A 27108-nucleotide genomic window follows, 5' to 3' on the forward strand; every position below is an offset into this window, starting at 1 on the left:
CAAAAAACCTTGAAGCCCACTTATGGGAACACCTTCTACAAAATCCTTTTTTCCTGATTGAAGTTGCAGAAAGGAGGATGGGTCACAGAAAGGCTGAAATTGAAATCATATAGTAGTCAAGATGCCTTTTCCAAAGACTATTTTAAATAAATTTTTCTCCATGTTCTGCCCAAAACCATCAGTAAACTTCTAAGATGGCACACCAAAATGAGTTTTTTCTGGTAACATTCTCTATCCCACATAGTTGGAGTTCTATTCTTCAAAATTTGTGAGACAAGCACCCAAATGCAATTGGAAAAGTGAGAAATTTTGGTTCATCTCAAACTCCACTTTCAGCATTATCAATTATTATTTTCCCACGTCTTATTTTGAATGGATGCATTATTTGTAATGTTTTTCATCAAAAATTGGGGGGCATTTTAAAAATATTTGTATTTATTGTTCTGAGCTCTTCACATGAGAAGAAAGCATAATAAAATTAGGTGACATTAAAAAGAATGAATCAGTCTTAAATCAGATTTATGTGTCCCAATTAAGGATTTTTAAATACTTTAATTGGTTCTCAATTCAGTTTTTTTTTGTCAGACAATTTTATTAAAATGACCCATAGAAACATTCCAAACATTTCAGTAAAATTTTTTCTCCTGGTGTGGCAGGAAAAAAAAAAAAAAGTAGAACTAAGTTGAATTTAAATTACATGCAAGGTTAATCTTTTTCTCTTATATTCTCTCTCTCTCTCTCTCTCTCTCTCTCTCTCTCTCTCTCTCTCTTTCTTTTGTGTGTGGTACTGGAGATTGAACCCAGGGCCTCATGCTTAGAAGGCAAACAGTGTACTAGCTGATCTATATCCCCAGCTCCATTTTTTGTGGGGGAGGAAATCAGGGATTGAAATAAGAGGCACTCTACCACCAAGCCACATCTCTACCCTTATTTTGTATTTTACTTAGAGACAGGATTTCACTGAGTTTCTCACTGAGTTGCTTAGCACCTCACCATTGCTGGTACTGGCTTTTCAGGAGATTACAGGCATGTACCTCCATTCCTGGACAGCTCAATTTCAAGGGCTAAAATACACAAGAAGGGCTGGGGATGTGGCTCAAGTGGTAGCGCACTTGCCTGGCTTGTGTGTGGCCCAGGTTTGATCCTCAGCACCAAATACAAACAAAGATGTTGTGTCCGTGGAAAACTGAAAAATAAATATTAAAGGGCTAAAATACACAAGAAGGGCTGGGGATGTGGCTCAAGTGGTAGCGCACTTGCCTGGCATGCGTGCGGCCCAGGTTAGATCCTCAGCACCACATACAAAGATGTTGTGTCCGCCAAAAACTAAAAATCAAAAATATTAAAATTCTCTCTCTCTCTCTCTCTCTCTCTAAAATAACATATAATTCTCCCAACACAGTTATTTTAATAAATAAATAAATAAATAAATAAAATACACAGGAATTTAGGCCAAAGGCCATGTCAATAACTTGGAACATTATCTGAAAAAATAGTTTTTTAGTTGTTGATAGAGCTTTATTTTATTTACTATATGTGGTGCTGAGAATCAAACCCAGTTTGTCACTTGTGCAAGACAAATGAGCTACCACTGAGCTACAGCCCTGCCACAGTCTGGCTGGGCACAAAATCATGAGCTACCACACACCTTGTAGATTCAAACAGCAACTCTTTATTCCCAAACTCATACCGGCACTCTACACACGTTCTTTCTGGGGAAATCCACGTTCTGGGCAAAATCCACCTCCACTTGTCTCTGTATCCCAAAAATACTCTGAATCCCAATGGGAACTCCAGAAGCTGGTGTGCCTGAGGCAGCAGGATACGCCCTATTCCCAGTAGGGTACACCTTAAACCTGGAACCTCCCTAAACCCAAAGAGCAGGATACTCCCTAAACCTGATCCGCCTTAAACCCGGATCCGCCCTGGTCCTTGAGCAAGGTCACCTTACTCAAGCATACATGCAATGTCACTGCAAATGACCTGAGTCTAAGACAAGCCCATTTTCACAATGGAGAGTCCTTCCTCTAAGCAAAATGGGGTAGGCTGACAAGAAAATTTTGATGCGTCATTCCTACTTGGCAATGGCTCTCAACCTCTCCCCCCTTCTGATTAATTAAACAACAAGCAATGTGGCTTAAGGACCATGCCTAGTAGGTTGTCCAATTCAACATATGGTTCTTACCTGTCATGGGAAAAACTGACCTCTAGGTGTCAGCCTCCTGTCTTAGGTTGATAACACAGCAATCGGATCATACCTATCACTGACTACCAGTCCAGCATGTAGCCATACTTGTGGATAGGCCTATGTACCAGTGTGGGGGGGTGAGGTTCTTTGCCTCACCTCTGTTGGCCCCAGATTTGGCCTTGGTGCCAGTGGGGGGATGAGGTTCTTTGCCTCACCTCTGTTGGCCCCCCAAATTGGACCATCACTAGTAGAAGGGAGGAGGATACAGAAATGCCATGACACCAAGTCAATTTATGGCTTCTTAGGAAAAATTTCATCACTGGTGACACATCAGCAAAGATATGCCAGCATTACCACAACTTACTGCACCAAACGATAGTTCACAATGCATACAAGTGATATATAGTCCAGGCAAGTTCTGCAGGCAGTTCAAAGCGGAGGAGTCTATAAATATGTCCATTTCCTCCCAAAGTAAATTGAGTCCTTGATTGAGCATTACTTGTTGAGTTATATTCATTGATGCATCAGTTTATACAGTTTACTGTGATAGCTATCATAGAAGCTGTGGTTTGGTTTTATCTTAGTCTTCACCGGCACTGGGATGGAGATGGGAATTCTGGCATTGATGCTAAAGAGACATTATCCTGAACAGAATATAATGAAAAGGAAAGGTGAAAGTAAATAAACAGATCTGTTAACCTCCTTTAAAAACAATTCTTAACAGCTGTTTAAGTAATTTAAATTAGTAAACAAACAGATCTGTTAACCACCTTTAAAAACAATCCTTAACAGCTGTTTACCTAATTTAAATTAAACCATTTAAATCACGTGAATAAAAAATAATAATAATAATTCGGATCCATTTTTTTATGAGCGCTTCTCATATATGGTATATGGACATACGCACACCCATACAACACAAAACATAAGAGTGCATACAAACGTACAACATGTAAGACAATAGTAAAGGCCTTGTAGCTTTACCTAGGTGAAATCTCCATTGCAATGTTTAAAAACTCCACAGTCAAAAAATAAAACTGATCAGAATAACATTAACCTAGGTTTGTATGAGCTCAAAAATAAAGCAGAACTTTATGATGTAGGAAAAATGCAATAATAAAATAGATATTGAAAAAAGCACCCTGGTTAATCACTGTCAAAGATGTAAGAATAGCCAAGCTGAAGCTCTGGATATCAGCTGTAATGGATTTGAGTCAAATCATCTTCTTTTTGGTCTGTAGAAATTGCTTTAGTTAATCTCTCTGGAATCCAAATCTGCTGCTGTTCTCCCTTTGGAAAAACACAACAGAACCCCGACTCCAGACAATCACTGGGTCAGAACCTTTCCATTGTCCTGTTAGAATATCTTTCCAAAGTACCTTAGGCTTATGTACATTTTTTTGGATACATATGTCTTTCCGCAGCACTAAGTCCTGATGAATCCAAATTTAAAAAGTTTAGAGTAAAAAGAGTTATTTTAAGTTTATCTTTGGGAGATATATACCCCTTAAAGATCCTTTTAAATTTAAGTCTTCCAAAAGCATTTTGTCTTAGTTTTTAGAATTACTTTAGTCCTTTTAATTTTTTGATATGGTTTTAAATTAATTTTCTTCTATTTTAATGTATTCTAAATTGGCTCTTGTCTATAAATTTTAACACCCTCATCTGAGACTTCTAATTTCTGCACCACCAGAAATTAAAGTTGATGGGCCTTTTGAAAAAATTACTAATAATCTCATTGTTCTTTATCTAATATTTGACTTTAAATTTTTCTCTTTTACTTTTTTCTATCTTGAATGTCTTTATCTAATAGTTGTCTTAGCTTTTTGTATTTTTTATCTGAAATATCTTTACTTGACATTTTTAACCATTTTTTTATCTTGTTTCCATCTTCTAAGGTTTGTACATTTACCCTTCCTTAGTTGCTTTTTTTCTCTTAGTTTTTTTTCTTCCTATTTTGAGTTTAAAATTCTTGTCTTCCTACATCTTTTTTATCTTCCTACATCTTTTGTATCTTTTTTACATCTTCTTTATATTTTTTTTCTTTTTAACTTTTTATACTTCTGTCTTTAAAGTTTTTCACTTCAAATTTTTAATCTTCTTTATATAAATATCTTTTTATCTTATTATCTTCCCATTTTCATGGGTTTTTTTTCCTCCATCATGAAGGCATCTTAACCACCTTCAATTTAACCTTTTAAAGCCTTCCAATTATCATCTATACTGTACTTTTAAATGTACTTTTTCACCATCTACAGCTTCACTCTTTTAAATGAGGATTAGATTCTGTTTAAATTGCTTAAATGTAAGTTTACGTGGCTGCCCTTCAACCAAAGGCTTTTTTTTTTTTTAACTCCATTAAGAAGCTTGGTCCCAATCTGCCATGTAAAAATACCATTTTTTCTTCTTTCTTCCTTTCTCAAGCTTTTAAAGTAAGTTTAGTTTCCTCAAAATCTTTTTAAATGGCATTTTATAACTTTTTACTTTACCACAGAGATTATCTCATCTAGAAACATTTCTTTTTCTTTTAACTTTCTATATTAAAATATATTTTCACATCTTGAATCTTTTTATATCTCTTTTTTTTTTCTTTCCACCATGAAGGTATCTCAACCACCTTAGTTAATTAAACAGAAGGGGGGAAATGCTAAGAGACACAGCCAAGTAATATGATGCATTGCATTTTTGGTTGAAATGTGACCCCAACTAGCCTTTGAGATGATATGATTATGTTAATATTTACATTCATATAGATAATGGACTCCTGCTGTTCACCTTGGCCTGCTACTGGACTCCTGGATAGTTCCCATTGGTTGGGGAAGTGCAGTAGGGGGGAATTCTGGGGGAGGAACTTGCTCTGGGGTTCCGCAAGAACGCCAGGAAAAGGCCTCGTGGGTGGATCAGCAATCTTCCTGGGTGCGGACGGAGCATTGGAGGCAGTTTCAAAAAATAAAGTTTGTTCCTGCTTGAGTGGCTCGTGATTTTGTGCCCAGCCAGACTGCAGCACAGCCCCAGTCTTGATACTTTTTAAGGGGGACACTGGGGATTTAACTTAAGACCACTTGACTACTGAGACACATCCTCAGGGTTATTTTTTACTATATTTAGAGAAAGGGACTCATTGAGTTGCTCAGCACCTCACTTTTGATGAGGCTGGCTTTGAAATTTTGATCCTTCTGCCTCAGCCTCTCCAGCAACTGTGATTAAAGGCCTGCACCAACACACCAGCTGCTGGTACATTTTTAATACCTGTTTTACATAGATTTTAACAAGTAGCCTTAACTCTTTTCTAATATATGTTTGGATTGAATCCATGACCTAGAAATCAGTGAAATAGAGAATCAAGTTTTAATCTCCAACCCTAGTTTCCATTATCACAGTGTCTGAGTTAAGATTCCCCATTGAAGAATTTACTGTGTGTTGTGTTCTCATTCTGACCTCACATATGTACCTAGTTCTGAGTTTTATAGCAGTCTTACACAAGTTGCCCAAAGACACCAAATCTTTTGCAGTATTTAGAAAACACCAGTATGTGAGTCTTTCCTTGTAAGGGACCAGTTTGCAGTTTAAGTGTGTAGTTTCTGAAGGGACTAGTTGGATGCTCTGCAGCTGGAAGGCATTTTCTGATATACTTTTTATCTAAAAGGCATTTCATTGGTTTCCTTTTATTACTGTGAATAAAGATACAAATAAAAATATAAGTGCAGCAATATATTAAGCAAACGGATTCCAATTTCTTTACATATATACTCAGAATTATTATTACTATATTGTATGGCATTTTTTAAATCAAAAATTATTTATTTATTTTTTCTTTATTTAAATACTGGAGATTAACCCATGGGCACTTTACCTGTGTGCTGAATTCCCAGACTCCAACATTTTTATTTATTTATTTATTTATTTTATTTTGGAAGCAGAGTTTTACTGAGTTGCTTAGGACCTTGCCAAGTTCTTGTTGCTGGTCTTAAATTGAGGTTCTTCTGTCTTATCCTCCAAAGCTACTGAGAGTACAGGCATGTACAACCTTGTACTATTCCCTAAATTATTTTACTAGTGGATTATGTGGAATTTGGGGGTGGGGGGCTTTTAAGAAACCTTAACAGCTTTATAAAAAAATTATTTATTAAGTTTATATTGTCACCAACATTTTTACATATTTGTGTATCCTGGAATCCCTATTATTTTTCAGATAGTTGCTTGATGTTGTTTAGTTTGGTGCTGAGTACTGAACCCATGTCATGCTTACAACTGTGCCACATCCACAGGTTTTTTTTTTTTTTTTATGTTACATTTTGAGACAGGCTCTCACTAAGTTGCTTGGAGCTTTTTATGTTAGGCTGTTTTAATTAACAATTCTCCTGCTTCATTTTTTTGAGCTTCTAGGATTTCAGGCATGTGCCATCACATGTGACAATTTTAGATTATTTTTATAATAGCCATTCCAACAGCAATGCACAGGCTACAGAAAATCTATTTGATTGATGCATTGAATCCCTGAGGCAAGTTTATGTGAAGTAGCCAGTGTAGAAGTGTTATGTAAAGATTTCATGGGAATATACAGGAATCTTTTGTTTTTTTCTAAACCCTTTTGTAAATTACTGTTGAAAATCATAGTCCTTAAAAGTCCTAGAAAACCAATGTAAATTCATTGGTTTGCAATTTACGGATATTTGTACATGCTCAGTCACCTGTCCAACTAAAGCTTGAAACTTCAGAACCTAGTAACTTGAACAAAATTTATTAAAGTTGAAACACTCAGTGCACAAACAAATTTCTTTTAGGAGCAATTGGTAGTTGTGGAGTTATTACTGTGATTAGCAGGGTTGGGGTAGTTCTCCAGAAGTGTTAAAATTTCACTCAGGGTATTGATGATTTACTGTATTTTACACTTTTACTTCCACATTTCAATATTGCCAGCAAAAACAGTTGAGAATATGCTGATAAATGTCTTCAGATAAATTTGCACCTTTGATATTTGTCTATTTCTTTGCATTGATCCCAGCTCATGAAACAGTTAGAAATACATTTTTGAAACCTAGAAAATCACCATATTTTCTTTGCCTTAGATACATGTGTATCACTTCCCCCACATTAATCTTTACTGAGAGTCATTCTGTCCATTAGGGATTTGGTCACAAATGTGGTACTTTGCTCAAGACAGAACTATTGCCCAGTATAATTCAGATTTTCCTGCCAATGTAATGTAGATATTTTCTAAGTTATCCAATGTATCTTAATTGTTCTACTCATTTATGACTTTAAAAAGAGACACTTATAATATTAATATTAATATTCTGCTTCATTTTTAAACATCATTTCCCCCCTTAACATCTGCCTTTTTGTGTGTTGCTAAGGTTATAACTCAGTACCCTGCACATTATGCACACATGCTTTACCCTGAGCCATTGGGATTACCGGCATATTCCACAATGCCTCACATTTCTTTATTTTCTATGGGTTGTAGAAATCTGTAACTATGAAATATCTAGTCTGCTAACTACACTGCAAATACCTATATTTCTTTTGCTTTTGCTTTTCAAACACTACTATGTCCAAAATAAAAATCCCACATTAGAGGAGCAGATGAATCAAGGTGCTTTGAGTGACGAGGATAGCTCACATTCTGAAGTTCAGCAGTCACCAGGTAACTGTTTCCACCAGAAAACAACAACAACAAAACAAAACAGAGATAAGGGGGCTACAGTTGTGGCTCAGTGGTAGAGTGCTTGCCTAGTATGTGTGAGGAACTGGGTTTGATTCTCAGTGCCTCATATAAATAAATAAAGATCCATCAACAACTCAATGCGTGCGCGCGCGCGCGCACAGATAAGCCCTCATGAATAGATAAGCCAGCCCAATCATGATCTAATAAGCTGTACAGTGATGCATATACCAATTGTAAATGGAAATCAGAATTCTGCATATTTTGTGAGGAAACACTCTGTAATACAGCAGTCATCTTATTGATACTAATTTTCTTTTCTTCTAACTTAATTCTGGATCTTTATTGAAATGGTATTAACTTGTGCAGACATGTACACATTAGTTTGGTTCTAAAACTTTCACAGTACCTTACACCAAATTAGGGAACAGATATTACAGCTTAGATATTAGGTCAACGGTTAAATTGCAAAATAAGATCTTTGTCTTCAATTTATTTGAGCTCTACAGTGAAGGCTTTGGAAAGATATATTAGCATGATGCCTTCAACTCCTGAGACTCTCTCTTCTCTTTTATGTTGTCTGACATCTAAAATGGGAATAAATCTGGAACAAGCATCAGATGGTAAACAGTCATCTCCTTTTGGACCCTACCTTGTTTGACCTCTCTGCTCTTCCTGAGGGCACTGTCACTCCTGCTTTTTAGTTTTATAGAGAAATATTGATTTAGAAGTGTATTACCACACCTCCTGTATGGAATTCAGGGGTCCAGGCTCTTTGATTTCCCAAAGTCAGAGGAGCCATAACTCTGAAAATTGAATGTAACCACTCTGAACTAAGATGTGCTGGAGGCTTCAAATAGAGTTAGTTGTGAGGATGTAGTTGTAAACACACACACACACACACACACACACACACACACATGACATTAGAAATTTTATTTTTCTCATGTAATGATAGTATTCCTGATATATTCATTTTTGTGATTATAATAAATTTCAACTGTGTCTTGTATTTTTTTTTTAGTGTACATATTAGGAAAATTAAAACTTTACCTTTGCCTCACATTTTACTTATATTGGATATTAGGGGAATGCTTCCCAGTTGATAGCTTGAGCTGTCTTCTCAGAAAAATAGATCAGAAAAGTTAAATTAAAAAAAATATATATTGCCTATTATATTATTTTCAATAATTAACAATATGTATGCTTATAATACATATTGATATCACCCTATATATAAGACTAAATTTAAATATCCTACTGCCAGACTAGATTCCAACAATTAAGGGAAACCTTATTTTTATAAAAGCTGCTATCTCTACTCAAATGTAATCACCTTAAAAGAAAAGTAAATGCACCCAAGAACATGTCAATCCTGATTCAATGTGGCTTCATTCATTTCTGGGGTTGATGCCATGTACTGTCACTTGGATAGTAGGCTCAGTGGATTCAGACTCAGAGGATAGGACTTTTCCAACCAGAGGCTCTTGGGTGAGAATTCTTCAATCCAATATACGAGTATGAAATGTGTAGCTTCCACTATGTAATTCAGTTTTTATCTCTGGGGATTGGCATTCATAGGGATCCATTTCTAGGCTTCCTCGTCAATGCTCAGGAAACCCAGATTCTGCTGCCACATAGATGATACAAAATCTATAGAGAGAATGTAAGGCACAATGAAAGCCAGAGAATAATGGCTGTGCAGTTTTGAGACTGCATCTGTAGATTGGAATTGCAGTCAAATTGGAAGAAGATTAAAACAGCAATGGCTGTGGCTGGAACTGGTTTTTTGTAGATGGGAACTACCCAGCAAAGTCTCTAGTACTGCAAAATGAATCCTTCTATGGAGCATTTCATTTCTAAGTCTCCTCTGGCCAATCAAGTGAGAAATATATCAGCAGCTGACATTTTGGAAATTCTGTTTTCTTCATTCATGGTGTCTTCAATCATGGCCTGAAGCTCAAGTGGACAGGTTTGTTCTGAAAGCCTGACACCTCCCCATATTATGTGGTAATTATTGCTGTTTTCATCAGGAGAGAATCCCAAATCCAGGTGTAATTTTCTTTCATTTTATCTTAATAAAATTTTGCTGATATATAGGAGACTGAGTTGCTTTTCCTTTTAAAACTTTCTGAGAAGCAGGGCCTCAAATTCACAGTTTTGGAAATTGTCTTTTTTTTTTTATTATTCAGGTCTCAGAACATATCCTGTATATTTATTTTCTTGTTCACATTCTCAAAGCCAACTTTATTACTCAACAAAATAATAAACTGTTTCTCATTGTATTTCAAATAGATGCATTACTTTTAGCTATTTTTCCAACACAAGATGGCACTGCTTATAAGATTTTTTTTTTATTCTGTTGGTGGATATTTTATATAAGAGAAAAAAAGAAAAGATTCACTTGACTGTGTAATAAACAATGCTCATTCCTGGCCCTTCATTTTCTCCCATTGATATAGGTACCTTATTGGAAAGTATTTCAGTGGGGATTCTCCATTGAAGACTTGACAGGATAATGTGTCCTCATGTCACTTTCATCCCTTCTCTTAGCTCAGAGGTTTCTGAGGTACCCACAGCTCTCATGTCTATATACTTTAGAGTGTATTTGTGTCTTTGTGTCCTGTCTTTCTAAGAGAAAGAAGTCTGAAATCTGGTGTAGAAGTTATCCTGAAGTTTAAAAAAATATCCTGGTACATCCAGCAGATGAAAAAAATCTCCTTATACATCCTTTATTTAAAGACACTTTATTACTTTTCTTAACTACTGACAATACTGCTACATAAAAATGGGCATGCAGTTTTTTCTTTAACTTTCTCATTCTAACTCCTTGAATTAGAATCATGGTCCAGATTATTTTAACTCAGAATTAATATACCCAGAATTAACTTAACGTTATATGTTAGTTGTATTTTAAATGCTTTAGAACTTAAAGTATTTAAAACACAACATTTAAAATTAAAAAAAATAAATTTGCTAAACTTGTATTCTCATCAAAAGTGTACAGAGTTTTTATTTTTTATATACCTATTGTTTCTTGAGTCTTTTTTTATTATTAGCTTGTTGACAAAATCTGTTCTCTCTTTTTTGGGAAAAGGCAATTAGGGATTTAACTCAGGGAAACTCAAACACTGAGCCACATCCCCAAGCCTATTTTTTATTTTCTTTAGAGTCCTGCTCACTTAGTTCCTTAGTTTCTTGCTGTGGCTGAGGCTAGCTTCCTCTCAATCCTCCTGCCTCATTCTCCTGAACTGCTGGGATTATAGGCATGCACCACCACACCTGGTGATAAAAGCTATTCTAAAAATTGTGCTTTGCATAATATTGTTCACTGTTTGACTTCTGAATCAAATCGCTGATTGAAGATTGCAGGGTCCAGTGTGTCATGTAGCAACAGAGATTGTGTGTTGCAAACATTTCCTGGGGATTAACAGACATGTTTTCTTATTAACCCCTTATCTGCACTATTGCTTGGGATTTTAGCAGCCCATCAAGAATCTTGCACATCAATGGAAAATTACTGGGTTTTGATGTAGGGGAGATTTGCATGTGATCAGCAAACTTTATTCCCATAGCTTGAAGATTTAAATTGGCCTTCTCTTTGGGGTTCTTCTGCATAAGCCTCTTGCCATTCTTTTGCAGAGTTATTATACATGAGGAAATTAGTTTCTTTGATTGAATGAAATATAATAAGAGATAAGACACTCAGTGCTGAAAATTTTTATTCTGGAAATATTTGGCAGTTTAGGAATTTTTACAGGGGCAAGCCTGAGATTGGAGCTCTTTGTTTGCTCAACACTCATAAAGGCATAAACCAAGTTCTTTGAGTTTTAACTTCTTTCTCCTGATCCTAGGAGTTAAAGCCCATGGATGTCCTAGACTAAACATAGATAACTATCACTTTTTCAATCATCTTTAGAAAAAACTAAATTAAGACTGAAAGCACACACAGAAAAACTATTTAGAGTGTCATATATATGGTCCCAGTCTTACTATTTGCAGGGTGACACTGGCTGTTGGACTTTCTATTTTGATTATATAGCATATTCTCTAAGGCTGGACTAAAGCCTAAGTCTATGCTAGCTTTTTAAAATCATCGATTGGCAGATATGTTTCCATTTGTGCATATATATAAATCTCCACTATTTTTTTTAATAGTTTGCCTTAGAGTGACTTGAAACATAATATATGTATTAAATATATCTATGGATTGAGAGAGAGTCAGAAGCTCCTATTCTTGTATATTTCCAACATCACTCTTAATTAAAATATGCCTTTTATTTTTGTTGCTGAATTTAACCCCAGGGCCTTGTAGATTGTAGACACAAACTACTCTAGTGAATTATGCCTCCAAGTCAATCTTCCTTTACTTTTGGCCATGTTATTTATTCACATGTAATATTGTTCTTGAGATGTTTAGACTTATGTTGGCCTTTCAGTTTCTTTTAAAAATACATAAATTTTATATACATATACATTAACTTTTGGATTTTGCTTTCAATTATGTTTTCTTGGTTTTTATTATTGCAAAATATTTTTTTCCATTTAATTCAGAGTTTGGGAGTGAAATATATGTAAAACATTTAATATAAATTTTAGAAATTTTGCTCTGATCTCTTCTTCCATTAAAAGTAAAATATGCTAACACTTTAATGGGTTTATATTTTAGATTTAGGGGGAATTTTACATTTTGCTAATGATGATTTTTATCATGTACACAAATGGTGTGCATGGTCAATTTTTTTCATGATATTTTGTGTATTTATTTGCATATTTTGTGATTTACTCTACACATTTTTGGATATATGTATGTAAAATATTATATATATGTGAAATCTACATAAAACTAGTTGATGATTCACAATATAATTTTAACTGGATACATTGTTATAAAAAATAGGTTCTGAACTTTTTTTTAACCCACCTATTTCTCATTATATCTTACTCAATGTTCATTGTCTTTTCTTCATGTTCTATTTTTCAATTGTTTTGACCAATGCTTCCATTTCCTTATATGTTATCATGGTTCAGATATGAAGTAATTTTTATAATCATATTCTTCTGCTGGGTAATGTTCATGTATTTTCAATATCCAGTTTTTTTAAAGAAACTAAAATTTTACTTTCTCTTCATTTCATGAAGATTTATTTGCTCCATGTGTTTATTGACACTTTTTAATTTGGTCTCACAATGTGCTTTGATTTTACCATTTTCTAGTATCTAAAGCTATTGGGCTATTCTATGATTATCAAACGCTTATGTTTCTTCTTATAAACTGGCTGTTGAACTCACTTCCATTTTTTTTATTAGTACTGAGATTGAATTCAGAGATATTTCCTCACAGAACCATATGCTTAGTCTTTTTAATGTTTTCCTTTAAGACAGGTTCCCACTTAATTTTTTTAGGAAATTGCTACATTACTAAGACTGGCTTCAAACTCACAATTCTCTTTCCTCATTGATCCAAGCAGCTGGGAGCATAGGCATCTCTGCACCTTATACATCCTCAGCAGTTTCTTCTTTCTACTCAGATCTATTCTCCTACCCTTAATCACTTTTTCTTCTGTCTTTTTCAGTTTACCTTTTCTTACACTCTTTCTTTATTCAGATATTTGAATCTCAATTATGCCACTTTCTCTGTGCTTTTCTCTGAAATTATTGTGGAACTGGGCATAGGTCCATTGGAATCTTGGTTTTGCAGGGCCGTGACTTAGGTGGCCTCAATGATTAAAAAAAAGGTGTCAGATGCAGTCTAGTTTGGTGAAAGCAGCAATTGCAGCTACCTATTGGAACATAAGAATATTTTGGTGTCAAAGAATAGAATGTATGCATATGTTGGTAGTACCAAACTAATATCCGAAGTGTCTCTAAGATTTTACATGGCCAATGGAAGGGTTTTACAATTCTAATCCATTAGATGTTGGTAATTTTTAGTCCTTTTTAGATGTTTTGCCATTCTATTTTATGTTTTCCTTCCTGGTGGGTATGCCATAGTAAATTGGCTTTAGTATTATGTTGCCTTAGTGGTAGGAATTTAAACTCTTACAAAAGTTGAATATTTTATTTTTTGTTAAGTGCATTTAGAGATATTTTGACTGTGATTTAATCTTTTGGTATGTCTTTTATTCTTCACAAATATAACTGTTAGTCCAGGGCAAAAGAAAAGACCATTGACTCCAATTAAAATCAAATTAAAGCAAGCTTATTATATCAACTGGCCAGGCTGCCTCTCCCACCCCAAACCGAGGGAACAAGACAGCAGCTGCAGCTTTCCTGCAGCCCAGCTTTATAGCCCAGAAAGCTACACAAATGGGGGTTACAGATAACAAAACTCTGACGAGCATAACACAAATGGTAGTTTACTTTTTTCCTGGCCCCGATATCAGAATTTATGAAGGTCATTAGAGCCTCAGAGAAGATCATTATCTGGCCAGGGAAGGCGAAGATTTGTGGGGCATCACTAAAGTTTCAGAGAGGGCTGTTACCTGGTCAGAGAGCCAGGCATGGGTGAGTTCAAGGCACAGGCATGCATTCCAAGCAGGTTCAGAATTTGCAGTAATTTATAGTAAAGATGAAATTATCTTTTTATGGCTTTGTGGTGAGATGGCTCCCAATTTTAAGAAAAGATCATGTTGGGTCTATTAATAACATGTCATTCATTCTGTTATATTCACTTTCCACTAAATATGTACTGTGCAAATATTTTTTTTCATTTTATGCTTTAGCTGGAATCTCTGGGTGTACATTTTTCTAAATTTTTTAAAAATGGCCTTCAGGTATATAAATCCATAGAAATTTACAGGGAAATATCTTAAAAATTGACTGGCTGAGAAAACCTATTTATGTAGATTCTCTCTTGCTGGTACTCAAAAAAGCACCAGGCACATTAATTGTTAGGGAATGATCAAGAACAGGCACAAAGAGTGAATAGAATATTAGTAGTATTAGTTGAGATAATCTAAAGTTCCACAGGATTGGAAGAGTTTTTAAGGTTCTTGGCAAAAATATATAAGACCTGCTCTATGGACATAGCTCTGTCTTCTGCTCTGCACCTGGATACAATGTATGATGCCACTCTATCCATCTCACTCACTTTTGTGAGTCTTTGACGTGTCTTGCTTCATTCTGCTAGCTAAGTAACAAATCTTTTTTTTTTTTTTTTCATTCAGTGTGTATGACATTTCCTTTTCTGTAATCTGTCAAATACTCTGTTGAAGTATAAACATTATCTCATTTGGGTATCTGCCATCTATAGTGCATCATATTCTGTGGTGTTTGAATGTAGTAACCTGTTGTGACAGCACCATGTTCTCTATATAAAAAAAATAGTTTTTCTCTGTTTATGCTTTTGAAGGCTGCATCACCACAAGGAGAGAAGAGACATTTATAACCACAGAAAAAATTACCATAAGCCACTAGAAGATAGAATGATTCTCTTTTAGAGCTTCTGGAAGAAGTGTGGCTATGCTAACAAGTTGATATAAATACTGTATCATGATAATAAAAAACCACCCATATCTATAAAAGAATGATTTTCTATTATTTTTAGTTATCATATTTGTGATTATTTTCATTAGTAGTAATATGAATCCAGGATTTCTTTGCAAGCTGAATTGACTATTTGACCAAACTGAATGCTGCTAAAGTAGTACTTATTAAATATAAGTAGCATTTTCCCCAGTTGTGGACATAAGGATAAATTATAATTGCAAGATGCCTGCCTTATTGTCAGAAACAGCAATAGCTTTGTAAGGCAAATTCTTCAAATTCTTCAGTATTTTTATATTTTCTTACCCGCTGCTTTGTGAGAATGTGACCTATGTGGTGTGATCTGGGGAAAAATTCTCTCAATCTTTTATATAATTTCTCACTCCTTTTTCTAAAAAATGTAGGATTGATTCTAACAAATTTTCTTATCAGACATGTTTTTTTTTAATTTTTGAAGATCAACACATTTCTTCTAGCACTCTCTTATACTTGATTGAAAACAAGACATTTTCTGGTTCATGTTTCTTTTATCTTGTGATGAGTGAATATGTTTGTCTCTGTTTTGTCATCTTGTCTTTTTGTTTTTGATTTGTAAGTACAAGTGTTTGTGAGATTACCACTAATGTTTCTTTATTATTATTCATTCTAATTCATTATATATGACAGCAGATGCATTTCAACTTATAGTACATATACAGAGCACAATGTTTATGTTTCTGTTAGTACACAAAGTAGAGTCACAGCCTTCGTGTCTTCCTACATGTACTTAGGGTAATGATGTCCATCTCATTTAAACATCTTTTCTACCCACTCATTTCCCTACCTCCCCTTTGCTGTATCTAAAGCTCCTCCAAACCCTAACCCACCAGTGTTGTTAATGTTGTTGAAATAAGGGCTATTGTAGCTTACATGTGTCTTTTGCTGTCTTAATTTTGTTCTTTCCCCAATTGAGAAATAACAGTTTTTAAAGAGCATATTTTTAGTGCAACCAAACATAAATTGTGTAAAAGTAGAAAAAAATGATATAAAATGGAAAAGCCAACAAAGCACAGGTGCTTGGGAGGGTGATTAATATGAATAATGTGGTGAGTTTCTGCTTGAATGTCCTCTTTGATGTTTTGTTACACGTGTAGATAAAAACTTGAGAGGCAAGATTTAATTTCAGTATGTCCACATAGAACCATTTTGTATCTTTAGCTTGTCTGTTTTGCCATCCAGGGTATTATATTACTAGGTCTCTACACTCATTATTGTGTAGTGTTCAGTGGCATTAAAACCACAATTAAATTTTCTTTCCTGAAACTTTAAAACGCTAAGATCAAGCTATCTGTAGAAAATAAAACAGTCAGTAAAATTAATAATATATTCCACTCTTTAAATGTTTTCTGAGCCAATAAATAATGACATTGAAAATTTATAATTAGGAGTATGTGGCACATAGGAAATAAAATATGCCAAAACAATGTATCTTCTAATATTGCAGCAAATATGATATTAATAATATTTTATAATTTTTTAGTATTTTCTGTTAATTTCTGTACATGATATATCATTGTCACAATTATAACTCACTGCCTAAATTTTATCACATATTAGCTTTTTTTTTTTTTTAATTTTGGTACCCTTTATGGAACCCAGGGACACTTAAGCACTGAGCCATATCTCAAGCTTCCAAACCCTATTCATACTTTATTAAAGAAAGTTTTTTCTGAATTGCTGAGAACTTTGCTAAGTTGCCATGTCAGTATTTGTTCTTGTGATACTCTTGTCTCATCCTCCCAAGTCACTGGAATTATAGGTGTGTGCCACCATGGTTGACATATATGAGCAATTTTATGATGATACTTTTTTGTCTTAGTTTTTTAAATGATCTATAATTACTTTGAACCAAAAATTATATGGTGTATTTTGAGATGTATAATACATAGATAAACATTTATAGTAGTTGCAAAAAAGATATGGTAAACTAAACAGTCTGTGGTAAGGTATTATATTTTGTATTTAGTAAACTCATATAATATTTACTCTAATTAAATTTAAATTTAAGATAGAAATTATAATCTTCATAGCAACCAGTATAAGTGGAATATTGTGTCATTGCAATACTAGGGAAGAATAAACTGAGGGATCTAGGTTTTTTTTAAGAATATTGATAGCCCCAGTAGTGCTAATGGTCCAAAATAAGAAACAACTCAAATGTTCTTGAATGTTGAAATTAACAACTTGTATTGCACCCATAAAATACGATATTAATCATCACTACAAAGAAACAGATTACATAAGCACACACCCTGATTGGCTCTCACAGATACTCTATAGTTCAGCAGCTATATTTAAAATTATAAAACATGATGTCAGGCAAAATAAAATTATGGTTAAATATCCATTGCAGTAACATGCTCTGTGAATAAAAAAGTTGCATGTAAAAGGAAATAGTGTTCTTGGGATGCTTTATGTATTTTGTGCTTAAAAGCAGTGAAGGTTTTTATCATTCTATTTGTCAAAACTGTATAATTAATATATGTTATATTCAAGGTGTGTACATATGACTTCACCAAAAAATAAATATATGAGGAGAAAGGATGTTCTAGGTTGGGAAATGGGTAGAAGCATAGAAAAAAATTAAAATGGCATGTAATATAAGCAGGTACTGAATCTGAATAACTGGAATAATATTTACTTTATGTATATATATTCTACATTTAGGTAATGAAATATTCCTATGCTGGTTCATAAGATCTTGTTTGCTTTTGGAGATCACAGATGGCGGAAGTGATTTAGTATGCTCTGAGCCAGGCTAATTAAAATTGTTTTGACTTTTGAGTAATCTCTGATCCTTTGCATAAATGCTTTGTGTTTTTATATGTGCATCATGCTTCAATGGAAATTTTAAAATTTATGTTTCTAAAATGATTATGTATCTCAGAATCTGAGCAAAAATTTGTGATTTGATAAAAATCTCAAATTTGTTTATAATAGATTTTTATATTTTAATATTCTCAGGAATTTATTCATGTTCTAACATGAAAACTTAGTTTGTGCAAAGGATGATAATGATTCAATTCAGGAGCTCTGGTTTGAGTACCTATCTCATAATTATCTGTGTACTAAAGGCTTGGACTTCAGGGAGTTGGATTTAGTGGAATCTTTAAAAGATAAGGCATAGTGGGAATTGTTTAATTTATTATAGAGTATGTTCTTTAGTATGTAGGCCCCTGGTGCTTTTTTTTTTTTTTTTTAGTTTTCTGTTGCCATGTGCTCCTGCTTGCTCATTTAAAGCATTAAGCTGCAATATTAATGACTTCTCAACACCAACTTCCAGAACTTTTATTCAAAATATGATTTTTATGTTTGTTAAGTGATTATCACAGGACTTTTCATTGTTAAATAAACCTGAATGAAAATTGAGTGAACCTGAAAGGGTAAATTCATGAGCATATATCTTATTTATAACTCATTCATGAAACATTGTTTATTTAAAAGAGTAGCTTTTTGGTTTTTTGGTTTCACATAATTTTAAAAAAATCTTATAAAAACAACAAAAAACAAACAAACAAAAAACGACTCTGTTGCCTGATTTTCTCTTTACAGATATGGATTACATTGTTTTATTGTAATTTGTATTTTGGAAATTAAAGAGCCTTTAAGGTTACTGTGCACTTTATGTAGAACTGAAAACCATTGGTTCACAGTTGAAAATGAATTACCACTGGTGGTTCCCATAAGTGCTATGGATTTGTCCACTTTATACTTTCAGGTGAGAGTTTATAGAAAAGAGACTTGACATATTAAAAAATATAAAAGGAATGAAAAGAATGATTTTCTTATATACTCATGTGTTTAGACAAACTGTTGGTGAAAAAAAATATCTTCTGAGTAAATTTATCGGGGTCTCTTGTTTCATATTAAAAAATTGTCTCAAGAAAAGAAGGTCTAGGTTTCATTTAGATTACAAATTATAAGTAGACTACAAATACCAAAACACACACACACAAAATTGAATAAGTTACAGATATACTGCTATTTATTTACATTTTACTATTATGATGAGAAAAAAATAATCATTTAGCCTTTATTTCATAAACATAGCCTGTGTCTATTTACCCAAATTATTCCCTTGTTTAAAAAAATCACTCAAGTGTTTCTCTTGAAAATATTTTAATAATAAATGCACTGAAGGGATATATGTAGCTAGAAAGAATTGTGCTCCTATTGCAGAGGTGTCATTATTCAGTTCCTTAAATAACTAGAAAAGGTGCATGATTATTTTGGCCTAGCAAAAAATTTGAGCTTTTTAAGAAGACAGTCATGATTCTGAGTTGAAACTTGACTAGCCTTTTTGTACGTGTGGTTTAGTAACATTTTATTAACTTAGAAGAGTCCTATAAATTTTATCTGAAAAAAAAAACAAAGAAAAAAGGATATGAATTGCCAAAATTTCTCCACTCCTTTATTCTTCTCTGTATGTAGGTCATTGACAATGTTTATTTATAACTAATCTTATTGACAGGCAGAATATTTTTGGCAAGATAAGAATCAAAAATAGCTTATATATTACAGCCTGTAGAATACAGCAAATATGAAAATGTACTGGTATTGTTCTTTGGCCTAAAATGTCATGAATTATTTCCATTTTTGTCTTTGTAAACCCAACCATCATAAAGAGAAGAAGCTCACAGTAGACTTATGAAGGAGAAGAGAACATGTGAATAAGAATGAAAATACCACAGTGGACTGTGATCTCTATTCCAGAAGGAGGGATACCATGTCAAATAGGAAAACATATTCTTGAAGTGTCCCTGCTGAAATCACTGGGTTTAGCTGGGCTAAACCCAGTCTAAATTGGGATTACTCATAAACTGATCATTTTAATTATGAATTAATCAATTTCAGGGTAGTATATCATACTTGATAGCTCATCAACAAATATATCCAATTTAAATAGCATGCCAGAATTTAAGACTTTCTGATTTCAATTTAACTGAAAAGATGTAAGCATGCAAGAAGAACTAATTTTATTTTCTTTGATGTAAAGTTGAAAGTTTTATTAAATCATTTTGTGTTATGCAGAAACTCATGTAGACGTAAAAAAATTATTATTCTTTAAATCACAGCATATACTAGGACAAATGAACCAGACAACCATAGCCAGATCACTAGGGTGAAAACTCAATGGCAAAATAAAAAGTTTGTATCTATTCTTTCACAACTAATTTTTTATGTCAAGGTATGTAGAGATGTGAAGACATGTAAATCTTTCCCCCTGGGTTGTAACATCATTTGTTAACTGTCTAGTATCTGAAAGGTCTAGTGACCTTGCCAGGTAGTAGTTGTGAAGTATGGCCTGACTTTTTTCACTCTCATTTCATAGCACCCTTCTTTGTCTAATAGAAATCATTTCTTTTTTATTGTTTCAAAGGAGGAGTATTGGCAAAAAAAGACATATTTTCTCACTTCTGATAAAAATGTAGTTTTCTTATTTATTAAATTTCCTGCAGTTAGGGGAAACAGAGCCCTGAGTTATACACTTGCAATTTGCCCGCAATTTGCCACATGTGGCTAATGAGTTCTTTGAATGTGGCTAATATTCATTGAGAAGTATTAGAAGTGAAAAACAGTGTGAGATTTGAAAGTTTAATGAAAATTATTTGAGACTTTATAAATTATAAAAATTGTAGTAATTTACTTACAAATTATTACATTTTTTGCAGTTATTTTACTTATGACCTCTAAAAGTAGTTCCACATATAATTCTCATCTTGTTTTCAATGAACTTTGGTTCTGTAGAAGATTGTCTACTTTTTCTAAAATCTACCTACATCTTCAAAATTCCTAAATACAAACTCAGTGTATTGGTGCATACCTGTAATTTTAGTGGCACATGAGACTAAAGAATGTACATCACCAGCTAGGACAAAATTCAGTGACTTAGTGATACCATGGAAAAAATAAAATTTAAAAACAACTGGGGATATAGCTCAGTAATGCATATATGGGGTCTATGCCTGTAACCATAAAAAAATTAAAAATGAAACCAGGGATGGAAGATTATGCAACTTAAAAATGTAAAATATATCTCACTATATCATTTGCAATTGTGATTCTGTCACTGATCTTATTGTCATTGATAATTGATATAACATTATAATCAACATTAAATACATATAACTCTCTTGTATGTCTAGGTCTTCTTGCACAATGAAAGGTATCTCTGAAAACGAATATAACCAAGATCCTGCCAATCTTGGGTCCTGTAGCCTGAGTTAGATTTTTTCACCTGACACTCAAGAACAGAGGGGTCTGGGCTTGGTATTTTTTTCTATTCAGGTAAAAATTATTCATTCAGGAGTGATTGAGGGGATAATTATTCAATCAGAACAACATCCAAAGAATAGAGGATGTGCTTCAAAATTTTGGAGACATTTATCTCTGTCTCAGGCAAATCTCTGAATTCATGTTCAGGTTTTGTGATGCCTTGGGGCCTCTGTCACATGCTCTTTCACTCTGACCATCAGGGACTAAACTAGTTGTAGAATTGGTAAGACTACAGGACTGGGCATTACAAAAACAGAGATAGGAGCTGGGTGACAGTAGTTAGAACTAATTGTGGAAATCTTGGCTTTCCTGAAGTCATCTTTGTAAATTGTTAACCCTAGTCCAAATTTGATAGAAATCAATATCATATCAACTCTGGTCCACATAGTGGGATTAACTGTTACTACATTTTTGTCCTGTGTCAAATTGTTGACCTCAGCCTGGCCCCAAACTAACTGTGTTTTCTATCCCAAACCGCTTCAGTGGATGTTAAAGAAAAGGTCATGCATGATAATTCTGACTGATGTAAATAATTCATATTTGGAAACTGATGTGGCCCATGGGGTTTACAGTTTCTTTTTCCTTCCCAGGTGTTATTTATTTTGTTGGTGCAATTTCCAAATGTTTGGTAAACATGATTTTTCTAAATATTTTTTTTTCAGCTAATTCACTATATCATGAAACATGTTTCCCTGTGGTACATTTCAAATAACACAGGATTTTAAATTAATCTTTTTCTCTGGGTTATGGATGAAATTTGTTTTAAAAACGTGTGTGTGTGTGTGTGTGTGTGTGTGTGTGTGTGTGCGTGCGTGCATGCACTTTTACATTAGATAAAAAATATTATAACATGAAACTCTCTAAAAAGTATTTGTACATAATTATACATGTGAAGATGAACATCAATAATCCTAGAATTTTTGTAGGAGGCTCAAAAGTTTGAGGATACAAAATAAAACAGGAAGGAGAATGTTACTCTGTGGTTAAGCATTCCTGAGATCAATCCTTTGTACTAAAATAAATAATCTTTTAACCTCTCATCTCTTTGTCTTTCATCAGGATAGGCAGTAAGTTAAGGGCCTCCTTAAGAAACTTTACAGTGTGATATCTTTTTGGTATCTACCATGTCTATGACTGGTCTTTGGTGTAAGAATTGCATGAAGTTGACTCAAGGAGTCCATATCTGCCATGTTTTTAGATTTAACCTAGAAACTACCAACCTTTGTATAATAATCTCTTCCTATACAGCATTTTGAGGTTGGGGAATAAAGCACCTTGTGGGACTGGGTGGATACTGTAGAGATTACAGGAATATTCTGAATAGGTTTTATCTAAATAGATTATATATTGGAATATTAATATTATTGTTCCCAAATGTTAGATTCAGGTCCCAGAAACACATTGCTTGTCAGCCATATTGATTCTGGAACTGAATAGAAAGGCAAAGATGATCTGTATCTTTTTTCCTCTTACTCAACTAAAAAACATAGATGATAATGTGTCAGAATTTGAAAGGAGAATGAATTATACCAAATAATTGGAAAAAAACCCATCCTATTGTGTTTGTGCAGAAGTCTTAAAGGGAAAACTTACTTAATGTCGATTGCAAGGAATAGTGCAATGTCTCAAGTTTGGGTATTTAAGCAAATAGGATGGTGGATGAAGAATGACTGATTTTAATCTAACATTCTCATTAGCTATGAAATGCAATGTATCACTAATATTTGAAAGTTAAAAAAATGTTTCCAAAGAGGAACGATACAGGCAAATTTTAGAGTAAAATTATATTCACACTATCATCAATTTTTTAGACTGTAAAAGAATACCACCGATGATTAAGTCAGTTTTTAATTTTATCCAAGGTTATAATTTTCATTGTTGTGGAACTGTTTCTAGACTGCTAGATTGGACAAATTCAGATATGTGTAAAAAGTTGCACTTTTTTCTAAATATATATATATTGCAATACTGGAAATTTAACAAATATAAGATATGGATGCATCTCAAATATTAAAATGTGGATGGCTGGGTTTTAGATGGAAGAGAAAATACAGAAGAAGAAGGAGGGTAGAACATTTATATCTTGCAGGGCTTATTAAAACTTGCCAGTAATTACAACTACTTTGAGGTTGATGCAGAAAGATTACAAATTGAAACTTAGTGGAGCAACTTAGTGAGACCCTATCTCAGATGAAAAATAAATTAAAAGGACTATAAAAGTACCTCACTTGTAGAGTGCCCCAGTATAACAAAAATAAATCAAAATTCCAAACAAAATTATTATCCTTAATGAAGTCAATATTTAAGAGTTTTTTAGAAAAATAGTGTGCATGTTTTTTTAGGCGGACATGAGATGGCTCAATGTTCTAAGGGTTGTACATAACAGAGAGCTTTAAGTTACATTATGTCACAATATTTTGTTCTGACCACTGAATGTAAAAGTGTTCAACTAGCTCTATGTTTTCCTGCATTTCTAGGATTACTGTTTGATTTTTTTAAGTCTCTATTTCCTGGTAGAGTTGATTTTTTGCCATAATTTTGTCATTTTTTAGTGACGAGTACTACTCCATTGTGTATAAATGCCACATTTTTTAATCCATTCATCTATTGAAGAGCATCTAGGTTGGTTCCACAGTCTAGCTATTGTGAATTGTGCTGCTATGAACATTGATGTAGCTGTATCCCTATAATACAGAACAAGATAGAAATGCCCTCTCTCACCACTTCTATTCAAAATAGTTCTCAAAATACTGGCCAGAGCAATTAGACAGACAAAAGAAATTAAAGGCATAAAGATAGGAAAAGAAGAACTTAAATTATCACTATTTACAGATGACATGATCCTATACCTAGAAGACCCAAAAGGTTCTACAAAGAATCTACTAGAGCTAATAAATGAATTCAGCAAAGTGGCAGGATATAAAATCAACACGCATAAATCAAAGGCATTCCTGTAAATCAGTGACAAATTTTCTGAAATAGAAATGAGAACAACCACCCCATTCACAATATCCTCAAAATGTAAAATACTTGGGAATTAACCTAACAAAAGAGGTGAAAGATTTATAAAATAAAAACTACAGAACTCTAAAGAGAGAAATAGAAGAGGATCTTAGAAGATGGAAAAATATACCCTGTTCATGGGTAGGCAGAACTAACCTGATCAAAATGGCGATATTACCAAAAGTTCTCTATAGGTTTAATGCAATGCGAATCAAAATCCCAATGGCATTTCTTGTAGAAATATATAAAGCAATCACGAAATTCATATGGAAAAATAAAGACCCAGAATACCAAAAGCAATTCTAAGCAGGAAGATTGAATCAGGTGGTATAGTGTTACCAGACTTCAAACTATACTACAGAGCAATAGTAAAAAAAAACAGCATGGTACTGGTACCAAAACAGACAGGCAGACCAATGGTACAGAAGAGAGGACACAGAGACTAATCCACAAAACTGCAACTATCTTACTTTTGACAAAGTGGCTAAAAGCATGCAATGGAGGAAAAATAGCATCTTCAACAAACGGTGCTGGGAAAACTGGAAATCCATATGCAACAAAATGAATCTGAATCCCTTTCTCTCACCATGCACAAAAGTTAACTCAAAATGGATCAAGGAGCTTGATATCAAAACCGAGACTCTGCGTCTGATAGAAGAAAAAGTTGGCTCCAATCTACATACTGTTGGGTCGGGCTCCAAATTCTTTAATAGGACACCCATAGCACAAGAGTTAAAAACAAAAATCAACAAATGGGACTCACTCAAACTAAAATTTTTTTTTTCTCAGCAAGAGAAACAATAAGAGAGGTAAATAGAGTTCCTATCCTGGGACAAATTTTTACTCCTCACACTTCATATAGAGCCCTAATATCCAGAGTATACAAAGAACTCAAAAAATTAAACAATAAGAAAACAAATAACCCAATCAATAAATGGGCCAAGGACCTGAATAGACACTTCTCAGAGGAGGACATACAAACAATCAACAAGTACATGAAAAAATGCTCACCATCTCTGGAAGTCAGAGAAATGCAAATCAAAACCACCCTAAAATACCATCTCACTCCAGTAAGTTTGGCAGCCATTATGAAGTCAAACAACAACAAGTGCTTGCAAGGATGTGGGGAAAAGCGTACACTTGTACATTGCTCGTGGGACTGCAAATTGGTGTTGCCAATTTGGAAAGCATTACGTAGATTCCTGGGAAAGCTGGGAATGGAACCACCATTTGACCCAGCTATTCCCCTTCTTGGAATATTCCCTAATGACCTTAAAAGAGCGTACTATAGGGATACTGCTACATCAATGTTCACAGCAGAACAATTCACAATAGCTAGTTTGTGGAACCAAACTACATGCCCTTCAATAGATGAATGGATAAAAAAATGTGGCATTTATACACAATGGAGTATTACTCTGCACTAAAAAATGACCAAAGCATGGCATTTGCAGAGAAATGGATGGCAGTAGAGCAGATTGTGCTAAGTGAAGCTAGCCAATCCCTAAAAATCAAATGCCAAATGTCTGCTTTGATATAAGGAGAGCAACTAAGAACAGAGTAGGAGGAAGAGCATGAGAAGAAGATTAACATTAAAGGAGAGGTGGGAGGGAAAGGGAGAGAGAAGGGAAATTACATGGAAATGGAAGAAGACCCTCATTGTAATACAAAATTACATATAAGAGGAAGTGAGTGGAAAGAGAAAAGAACAAGGGAGAGAAATGAATTACAGTAGATGGGGTAGAGAGAGAAGATGGGAGGGGAGGGGAGGGGAGCGGAGGAGAGGGGGGATAATATAGGATAGGAAAGGCAGCAGAATACAATAGACACTAGTATGGCAGTATGTAAAAACGTGATGTATAAGAGATGTGATTCTGCAATCTGTATATGGGGTAAAAGTGGGAATTCATAACCCACTTTAATCAAATGTATGAAATATGATATGTCAAGAGCTATGTAATGTTTTAAAAAACTAATAAAAAATAAAATGAATTCATTAAGGTATGAAAAAACGTGTTCAACTAATTTTTATGAAAAAAATGGGAATATGCAGAATGAGTATCTAAATTACGATATTTAAAATAGTGAAGACCTTCTAAATTATAATGGGAATGAGGGTCTTCACTGTTGTAGCAGAACACCAAAATTGAAAGTAATATCTTCAACCAGGTGTTTCCTAAAATGGCCTATGTAGTGCCCCATTTTCCTCTGACGTTTTTCATTTTCTATTCATGTTTTCTACTGTCATCTTTCTGATTTATTGATTTTATAAGAACCTTGTGTACATAATTGTGCTCTTTTGTTCCATGAGTAGTTCTATCAGATTGTGTAACTTCAAAGTGTAGTTGTAGAGACCCCCAATTTATTGAAATTATATAGTAATAAACCTAAACTTTTGGCATCTGTTAAGGGTCATCAGAATTAAATTATTGGATAACTAGTCGTTGGA

At 33.9% G+C, this 27108-nt stretch overlaps 1 long non-coding RNA gene across 1 annotated transcript in view; it reads right to left on the reverse strand.

Annotated features, from left to right (window-relative positions):
- LOC144367401 (uncharacterized) overlaps positions 1-27108 on the reverse strand; it is a 99181-nt gene that overhangs the window by 12903 nt on the left and 59170 nt on the right. The gene's annotated exons all lie outside the window — the stretch shown is intronic.

Source organism: Ictidomys tridecemlineatus, chromosome 10 (genome assembly GCF_052094955.1).
Source record: "Ictidomys tridecemlineatus isolate mIctTri1 chromosome 10, mIctTri1.hap1, whole genome shotgun sequence".
Lineage (NCBI taxonomy): Eukaryota > Metazoa > Chordata > Mammalia > Rodentia > Sciuridae > Ictidomys > Ictidomys tridecemlineatus.